This window comes from Elephantulus edwardii, unplaced genomic scaffold (genome assembly GCF_000299155.1).
Source record: "Elephantulus edwardii isolate Elephantulus edwardi_28Jun2011 unplaced genomic scaffold, EleEdw1.0 scaffold00121, whole genome shotgun sequence".
Classification (NCBI taxonomy): domain Eukaryota; kingdom Metazoa; phylum Chordata; class Mammalia; order Macroscelidea; family Macroscelididae; genus Elephantulus; species Elephantulus edwardii.
The window spans coordinates 5,482,941-5,491,462 of record NW_006399871.1 but is presented as its reverse complement, the minus strand read 5'-3'; positions in this window follow the sequence as shown (position 1 = coordinate 5,491,462).

The window sequence follows — 8,522 nt, the reverse complement described above, 5'->3', positions numbered from 1 at the left end:
AGTCTTTGGAGAAGGACGTCATGCTTGGGAGGGTGGAGGGACAGCGCAGGAGGGGAAGGCCCTCTGGGAGATGGATTGATTCAGTGACTAGGGCAGTTGGGATGAGTGTGTCGGAAGCAGTGAGATTGGCACAGGATAGAGCAGGGTTTAGGGCTCTTGTACAGTAGGTCACTATGAGTCATAGGCAACTCGACAGCACATAACAACAAACATCATGGCCACTTTGGCCTAGAGGCAAGAAGCTGTGCTGCAATCACAAAGGCATGCGGTTTGAGGCCACCAGCTGCTCTTTGGAAGAAGGATGGGCAATATCCTCCCATGTGATTAACTGCCTCTGAAAACTTGCTGGAAGGCCAGCTATGGGTTGTTTCCAACCCTAAGGTACAACCCTAAGGTCACAACCCTAAGGTACAACCCTAAGGTCACTTTAAGCCACAGCAGTCTCACACCTGCACTGTCTCCATTGGTGTCAGTTCCGGCCTGAGTTATGTGATCTGGAAACTAACCGGTCAGGCAGGCCCAAACGGCCAGGCCACCTCAGACAAGGACAGCCAGATCTCTTCCTATGGCACTGAAATTGTGTTACAGGAAGATACCCTGTGATTTCATGGCTGTCGAACCACATATGGCTCATAATGCGAAGCTTCTCTCAGAAACATCTCTTTCTAGGGCTGCACCTAAGCTGTCGGATCGAGTGCTAGCTTGCCGGAGCCCACAGCTAAATGAGTTTGGAGAGGATGGGAACGGTGTCCTGGAAACTGACACAGTTAGCAAGTGAACTGTCAACTCCCAGAAAAAGCCAACCAGCTCGCAGAAAACAAGAACAAGCCAGAAAGCAGCAGACTGTTGATAAGGTTTCCTCCTCAGTGTAGATTTAACTGGGAAAGGATGCTAAATTCAGATGCTGCAATCCACACCATCTCTTATTACCCTGTGCTTCAGAACAATGCCTGGAGGAACTCACGGCCTGACCAGGAAACCTACTCCCTGAGGACAGAAAACTTACTCTTTTTTTTGCCTTGGTTCTGTTCACAGTGACCCACCATTGAGTTTCCAAGGCTGTACATGTATATGATAGGAGCTGCTCGTCTTTCTCCCGCAGAGGGGCTGGTGGATTTGAACTGCTAACCTTTTTTGTTAGCAGCCTGACTCATTATACACTATACCATACAGGCTTCTCAAGCTGCATTTGCTATTTTAGTGTGTAGAGTGGAGTTCCCTGCAGGGGATGGATGTCCAGAGGACTTGAACATGTCATGTCTCAGTTCTTGCCCCACTCACTAGCGCCTGGCTTAGTTTCAGACTGAGCGGGAGATCCTGGCTCACTCACGTCTAGGGCTCCTTTCTGAACTGAAGTCTTGGTTGCTTATTTGAAGCCCGAGATACTGCCTGAGAATATCTAGGACCCTGCCTCAGGGATCCTGACTGTATCGTTGTGCGTGGGACTCACGGATTTGCATTTGAGACAAATGCCCCAGTTAATTTGGACACAGGTTTGAGAATCTGCACTCGGAGACACTGGGCTGTGGAAGGGGACACCAACTGGTGTGGGAGAGGAATCAAGCAGACACAGTAATCTTCCACCAAGGTTTGTGGGACAAACGCTGCACTCAAGGAAAGCTTAAAAGAGGCCTGGAGTCTCAACAGACCCAGGCCAGGCCCTGTGCAAAATCTGGGAAAATGAAGATTAGCTCAGTAATGCTTCAAAACCTCTTATGGATGAAAATTCCAATTAGCTTGTTAGTTGTCCTAATGAACTCACTTGAGTCTCATTGATGACCCACATTTAACCATAATCACAAACTATCAATGACAAATCGTACTTCTGGGTTCATTGACGCTCATTAAGTTAAACTAAGTAAGGGAAGAAGGCAAGACAATTCTCGCCAATCCGGATCCAAGTTAAATCCTTTTACGATGTCATAATGGGCTCTAATTTGTATTTTAAGATGGTCCTTATTTGAAGCCTACCAAAAACATGCATCTTTTTGGGTCTGGAAAACAATTTTTAAATGCAAATTACACTTTTTTAAATGAAGACATTTCACTGATGCGGAAAGACAGAAACACACAGTGACTTTTAAAATGTTCTCTAATCTGCTTAGGAAAGTGATAGGTTAGAGGAATGTCTCTTTAGAGGTTTCTTAATTGACTAGACAGGCAAACAAGGAAAGAAATTAGCTTAGTGCAAAAAGATTTCAATGAAAAGAAGATTGTTGTTTTTATTATGTACCACTGAGTTGCCTGGGACTTCTAGTGACACTATATGTACAATAGTTCTGAAGTCTGACCTGTTCTGAACCAGTCTCACTGACTCTGACACAACTAATCCTGTTGCCCCAATTACCATGTCAATACATCTCATCCGGGGTCTTCCTCTCCTGCACTGTCCATTCACCCTTCCAAGCATGATATCCTTCTCCAATGACCGGTCCCTCCTGGCCATGGTGCCCAAAGTTTGTGAGATGGGGCTTCAAAATCCTAGCCTCCAAGGAGAAACTTGGTTTCACTCTTTCCAGGCCAGGCCTATTTGTTTTCTTGGTGGTCCATGGTGTGTTCAAGACTCTTCTCCAACACCACAACTCAACTGCATCAATTCTTCTTCTGTCAACATTTGGTCATCGTCCAGCTCTCTGATGCATAGCTAGTTATTGTGAAGACCATGGTCTGGATCAGGTGCACCTTAGTCTCTAGACTGACATTGTTACTTTTCAGTGCTCTGTAGAAAAAGCATAAGATTTTCCAGTGTAATCCATCTTTTGACTTTCTGACTGCTGGTGCCAAGAGTTTTGATTGTGGAGCCAAGCAACCTCAATCTTTTCTCCATCCATCATGGTGCTGCCAATTGGCCTAGTGGTGAGATTCTTTGTTTTCTTGATGTTGAGCTTCAATCCATATTGAAGACTACTGTCCTTGACCTTCTGCAGCAAGTGCTTCAGGTCCTCCTCAGTTTCAGCAAGCAAGGCTCTGTCATCTGCACAATGTATGTTGTTGACGAGTCTTCCTCCAATCTTGATGCCACACTCCTCCTCATAAAGCCCAGCCTCCAGAATGATCTGTTCTGTGAGACAAGACACACACCTGATGTACTTCATTCCTGATTTTGAACGATGCAGTGTTTCCTTGCTCTTGTTCTGAGGACTGCTTGAACCTTATATCATGCATGAGAGAGAAACATGGGCAGTTTTCTCCCATGTGATTTTACAGCCTTGGAAACCCAATGGAGGGTCAGTTATGAGTTGGTTCTGACTTGACAGCAATGAGTTTGAGTTTTCTATATCATGCTGGAAACACGTACTGTAAGTTTTTGAGCAATGAGATTGACTAATAAATATATTTAAGCATAAATAAGTAAATAGATAAGAAACCAAGAGTGAAGCAAAGATGCCAACTTGCCTACCTATCCAATATCCATTGACACCCCCCCACTCCTCGCCTCCTTTTCCTTCTTGGGATAGGGGTTTGTTTGTGTGACAGCTGGAACTTCAGCAGCCATATTGATATTATGAGGCAATATTTATGGTAGATTGAAAAGCAATGGACTGAAATCCAGCAGACTGAAAGCGATGCTACCAAGCCAAAGGTGGGTCACTTTTGATCCGCAGCCCTCGGGCCTGTCTTTCATTGTTTTAGTTCAAACATTCCTCTAGGTCATATAGCCCTGGTATGTCCACTTGCTGTACAGAGGTAACTTGTGGTTGCTGTGAGGCTGAACCCTGTGACACTGATGTGTTAAATGCGTTAATGGTTGGCTACCCAATGCGGACAGAGAGTGGGGTGGAGCTCCCCGATTAAAACAAGCTTGGAAGCAGGAGCGGCATCCACTCCCATAATAGCTTACCTCCGAAAACCCTCTGAACCTGGAGAGAGGATGAGAGACACCCAAGCGTTGAGGACTCTCCTTCACAGGGTCGCTATGTCTGTGGCTCGACGGCACTGAACAACAACAACATTTATGGTAGAGGCTATCCAAGGGGAGGGGATAGTGCCCCAGGTCAAACCCCTGAAAGCCACTGAAGTGAGAAACTAGTCCCCTAGCTTGCTTAAACCAGTGCTGTTTCCACCCCCCTCTTTAATTATTGAAATGACTTTATTTGAATGAGTTTACAAAATGCATTCATTTCTTCAGATAATCATGCATAGGCATTAATTACTGTTGATTATTGCAATTAGCTCTTTATCACGGGTACTGGTTTTGTTGTCTAAGTTGTACATCACTCTTCTGTCAGTTTGCTGCACTGAGGTAATCTGGGTTTGTTGTGATGCTGAACCGTGTGCCTTTGGGGTGTCAAACGCCATAATGGTTGCCCAAGGTGGACAATGTTTGGTGGAGCTCCCAGTTAAAGACAGGCTTGGAAAGAGGCGTGGCATTCACTTCCTAAACCACATGCCTCTGGAAACTCTATGAACTTGGAAAAATGACGATAGTTATAGAAAGGCATCAGGTTTTTTTGTCCCTAGAGTTGCTATGAGTTGTGCTCGACTTGATGGCAATCAACAACAGCAACTGGTTTTGTTACAAGAATCAATGCCAGGCGCTGCTCCACGCACTGGGATCCAGCAGTGATCAAAACATACCAGTAGTCTCTCCTGCTTCTTGGAGCTTACAGTTTGATTATTAGATTGTCAATCATCCAAATAAACACATAAAACATATAAATATTGTTAGATGGTGGTAAATCCCAAAGAGTGAAAATAAAGACAAAAAGGTGAATCTTTGAACTATGAAGTGTGTGGTAGTGGGAAAACCTGAAGTATTAGAGTGTGGCCAGAGAAGCCACATGAGATTTCGTTAGATACAAAAGTGATACGTGTGTATGGACCTAAAGGAGATAAGGGAGGGACTAGGGGGATATCTGAGAACTCTGGTGGTTTAATAGTAAGGAGCTGCCCTGGTAATCTGAAAGCATGTGGTTCAAATCCTCTGGCTGCTCCACAGGAGAAAGATGGGTAATCACCTCTCCATTGTAATTTATTGCCTCTGAAAACCACTGGAGGGAGGGTCAGCTCTGAGTAGATTCTTAATCACACACACAACCACCAGAGTAACAGAGGGATCATTCCAGTTGGCAGAACTCCAAGTATAAAGACTGAGTGAGGCCTGGTTTCGGAGCTGGCGTGGATGGAGCAGGAAGGCTCAGGGTGCGTGTGGCAGGAGCTGAGCTTAGAGAGGTGATGGGCCAGGTCTTCCTTCCGGGCCTTAGGAAGACCTTCGGCTTCTACACTGAATGAGCTGAGGCCATGGGATAGTTAAAAAACAGGAGAGTTATGAATTCTGCCTTCAGAAACAGAATCACTTGCAGACCCGGTGCAAAATACAAATGCTGGGTCCTTGTTAAAAATATGATTAAGTATTTCAAATGGCAACCGCAGAGCATTTAAATGAGGGTAGGCAGACTCTTCTCAGAAATGCTCATGGGTTTGTGCCTGTCATACCTCTGAAGCTGGTCCTGCCCTCAGGCCTGTGAAATGTGGCCGGAGGCTGTCAGAGGATAGTGGGGAGAGTTGCTTCTGCAACTAATTGGGAATAGTTTTGGTTCAAGGTTTAAAGACTTCTCCTGAATAAGAATTTGTTTTGGGGTCTTTTCTGACAGCAACTCTTTTTCTGGACTGGCCCCTTGTGTGGGTCTGAGAGGGCCACCGGCCGACTCCCTGTGCAGTGGCCCTCATCAGAGGGGAAGGATGAGGTCAAGCTGGGCCAGCCCTGACTCATGAGATCACATGAGGTTCCTGCCCAGAGGTGAGGAGGGAATTAGCAGAGCTGAGCTTCATTTCCACCCCTTCTTATTTCTTTCTAAAAAGCCAAGCCGAATGCTGTTGAGGCTAATACAACATAGCGACCACTGACATGTCTCATGAGAACTGGACTCTGCAAGGTTTTCAACGGTGGAATCCTGGAAGTAGACCTTCAGGTGTTTCTTTTAAGGTGCTTCTGGATGGACTTGGACTTGAACATGAAGTTCCAGTAGCAGCCCTGTGAACCCCCAAACAGAGAATGTGTGAACTCTGGGTTTGAGAATTGTTTGCATGGCCAAGGAGCATTGGCTTGGGGAAGCCCCTTTCTGGTACGCAGCCATCCTAGATGTATTACCCCGGATGTAAAGTGTCTCTGTATCAGAAAGCCCATCAGAGGTGTGGAAGTTATGGTTCTGGCAACACCATGCAGCTCTAGTAGCATTTTCCATGAGTTGTGCTGCTTATCCAAAGGCTATGCTTCCCCAAGGGTTCGAATCCAGCAGCCACTACAATGAAGAAATGTTCCCATTGCGATTTATGAGCTTGGAGGCCCACTGGAGGGTCACTATGACTCAGAACTGACCCATGGCGGTGAGTTTTGAGTCCTCGAGGAGGCCTGTAGATGCTGTAGATGCCTTTACAGATGCGGCTCTAACACCAAATTCCCCAGAATCCCACACTTGAAGTGGAGCTGCTATGTTAGGGCACATGGGCTGGGCAAAAGCTCCCTGTGCCTGATCCATGACCAGCTTATCCAGGCCTTAGAGGCTCTGAGGCTTCATTTCCCCAGAGCCTGGTAACTCAAAAGGAATAAAGAAGACTAGAGGTAAGGACCTTCTCAGGAACTCTGGGGTAGGCGAGGCTCCCGGCAGCCCCTAATCTGGTCCCAGTTCCCAATAAAGTATGGTCTTCACCGTCCGAGCTGAGCGATGGAGTTCTACGGAGGGGTCACTCAGCACCCAGTTTTCCTCTTGCTGTTCTGTGGCCTTGGTTAGGTACTATCACCTTTTCCTCACCAGTGAACTAATTATGGGGCTCCTGGGTCCTGGCGTGCACACTGAGGTGCTAACAGAAAGGTTGGTGGTTCAAGTGCACCCAACATCCCCTCAGGAAAAAAGGCCTGCAATCTATGCCTGAAATATCAGCCTCTAGAACCCTCCGGAGCACAGCTGCACCCCGACACGGTGCGTCAGAGCTGACTACACAGCGATAGGTTAGAGATGACACTGCTGGGGTCATCAGATGGTGACATAAGACAAGATTTGCAAGGCTCCTGGCATGGAGCACTCGCCTGACCTCTGATTCATTCCCTCCGTTCGGAAGCCTGACGTCTACCAGTTGTCTGAAGTCATTGCTGAGGTAGAGTGGATATCTATTGTGACACTCCAATGGGACAGACGTCATGTCTAGGGCACCCACTTGGGGGGGGCACACAGTGAGGCAGACAGACCAACTTTGAATCATGGCTCCTACTTTCCAGAAAAGTACAATCTTGTTAGGCAAAAAAAAAAAAAAACCAAAAAAAACTTAAGGACAAACTTGTTAGATAGCGAAAATTATACAAGTAAAGAAAACTGCAGGGAGTTGTGCGGCTAACCCAAAGGCCGTGTCTTGGATGGTTCAAGCTGACCAGCGGTTCCGCAGGGGAGAGATAGTCAATCTCCTCCCTTGAGATTTACAGCCATGACAATCTCACTGGAGGGTCGGACAGGAGTCAGCTCTGACTCCATAGCAATGAGTTGGTTGTTGTAAGGTGGGTCTGATCCAGGCCATGGTCTTCACAACTAAATGTTATGCATCACAGAGCTAGACAGTGACTAAGGATGACAGAAGAACTGATACTTTTGTGCTGTGATGCTGGAGAACAGTATTGAACATACAATGGACCTCCAGGAGAACAAACAGGTCTGTCTTGGAGAAGGTGAAACCAAGTTTCTCCTTCGAGGCAAGGATTTTGAAGTTCCGTCTCACATACGTTGGGCACCATGGCCAGGAGAGACCGGTCTGGACATCATGCTGGGAAGGGTGGAGGGACAGCACAGGAGAAGAAGCCCCCGGATGAGATGGATTGACATGGTAACTGGGGCAACGGGACTAGGTGTGTCAGAGTCATTAAGACTGGCTCAGAATAGGGTTCAGAGCTATTATACGCAGGGTCACTTTGAGCACGTGATTCAATGGCACGTAACAGCAACATTGTTAGTAATATGCCACAACATGTAATTTGTGTGAGTTATCATTCTCAGAGGTTCACTCACCGTCATTCAATTTTATGATTAACTGTTCAAAACCTGATCTGATAATAAAAGCAAATAAAAAATATGGGGGAAAATGGAGGTATTTAACTTATACTGGAATTGCCTCATGACGGGATCACTGGGATGCAAACATGAGTCGGGGCCCACCTATATGAGCTGGTAAGTCTACCATGCTGTGGAAAAGGTAGGCTTGGGGCCCCGATGGGGGTCAGTGTGGATAATGGGGCATCATCACTGTAGATGATGCAGTTGGAACCCCATGGGGCAGGGTGCAGAGAAAAATTTGGAAGGTTGAGAATGGAATTATGAACCCCGGGACAGGGGTGAGCTGTGGCCCCAATACGGATGTGATGGGAGAGGGAAAAGCTGTGGGTTGGAATTTTCCACGAGTATAGACCCTCCCACTCTCCCTTCAGCTTCACAGTCGCACATGAAAGACGGCTGTCCATCTCAACACCTTCCCATTGAGCTGCAGGGCTTTGTGTCCTCCCCGTAAGCCTGGGCAGCTTCTGTGGCCAATACAGCTAG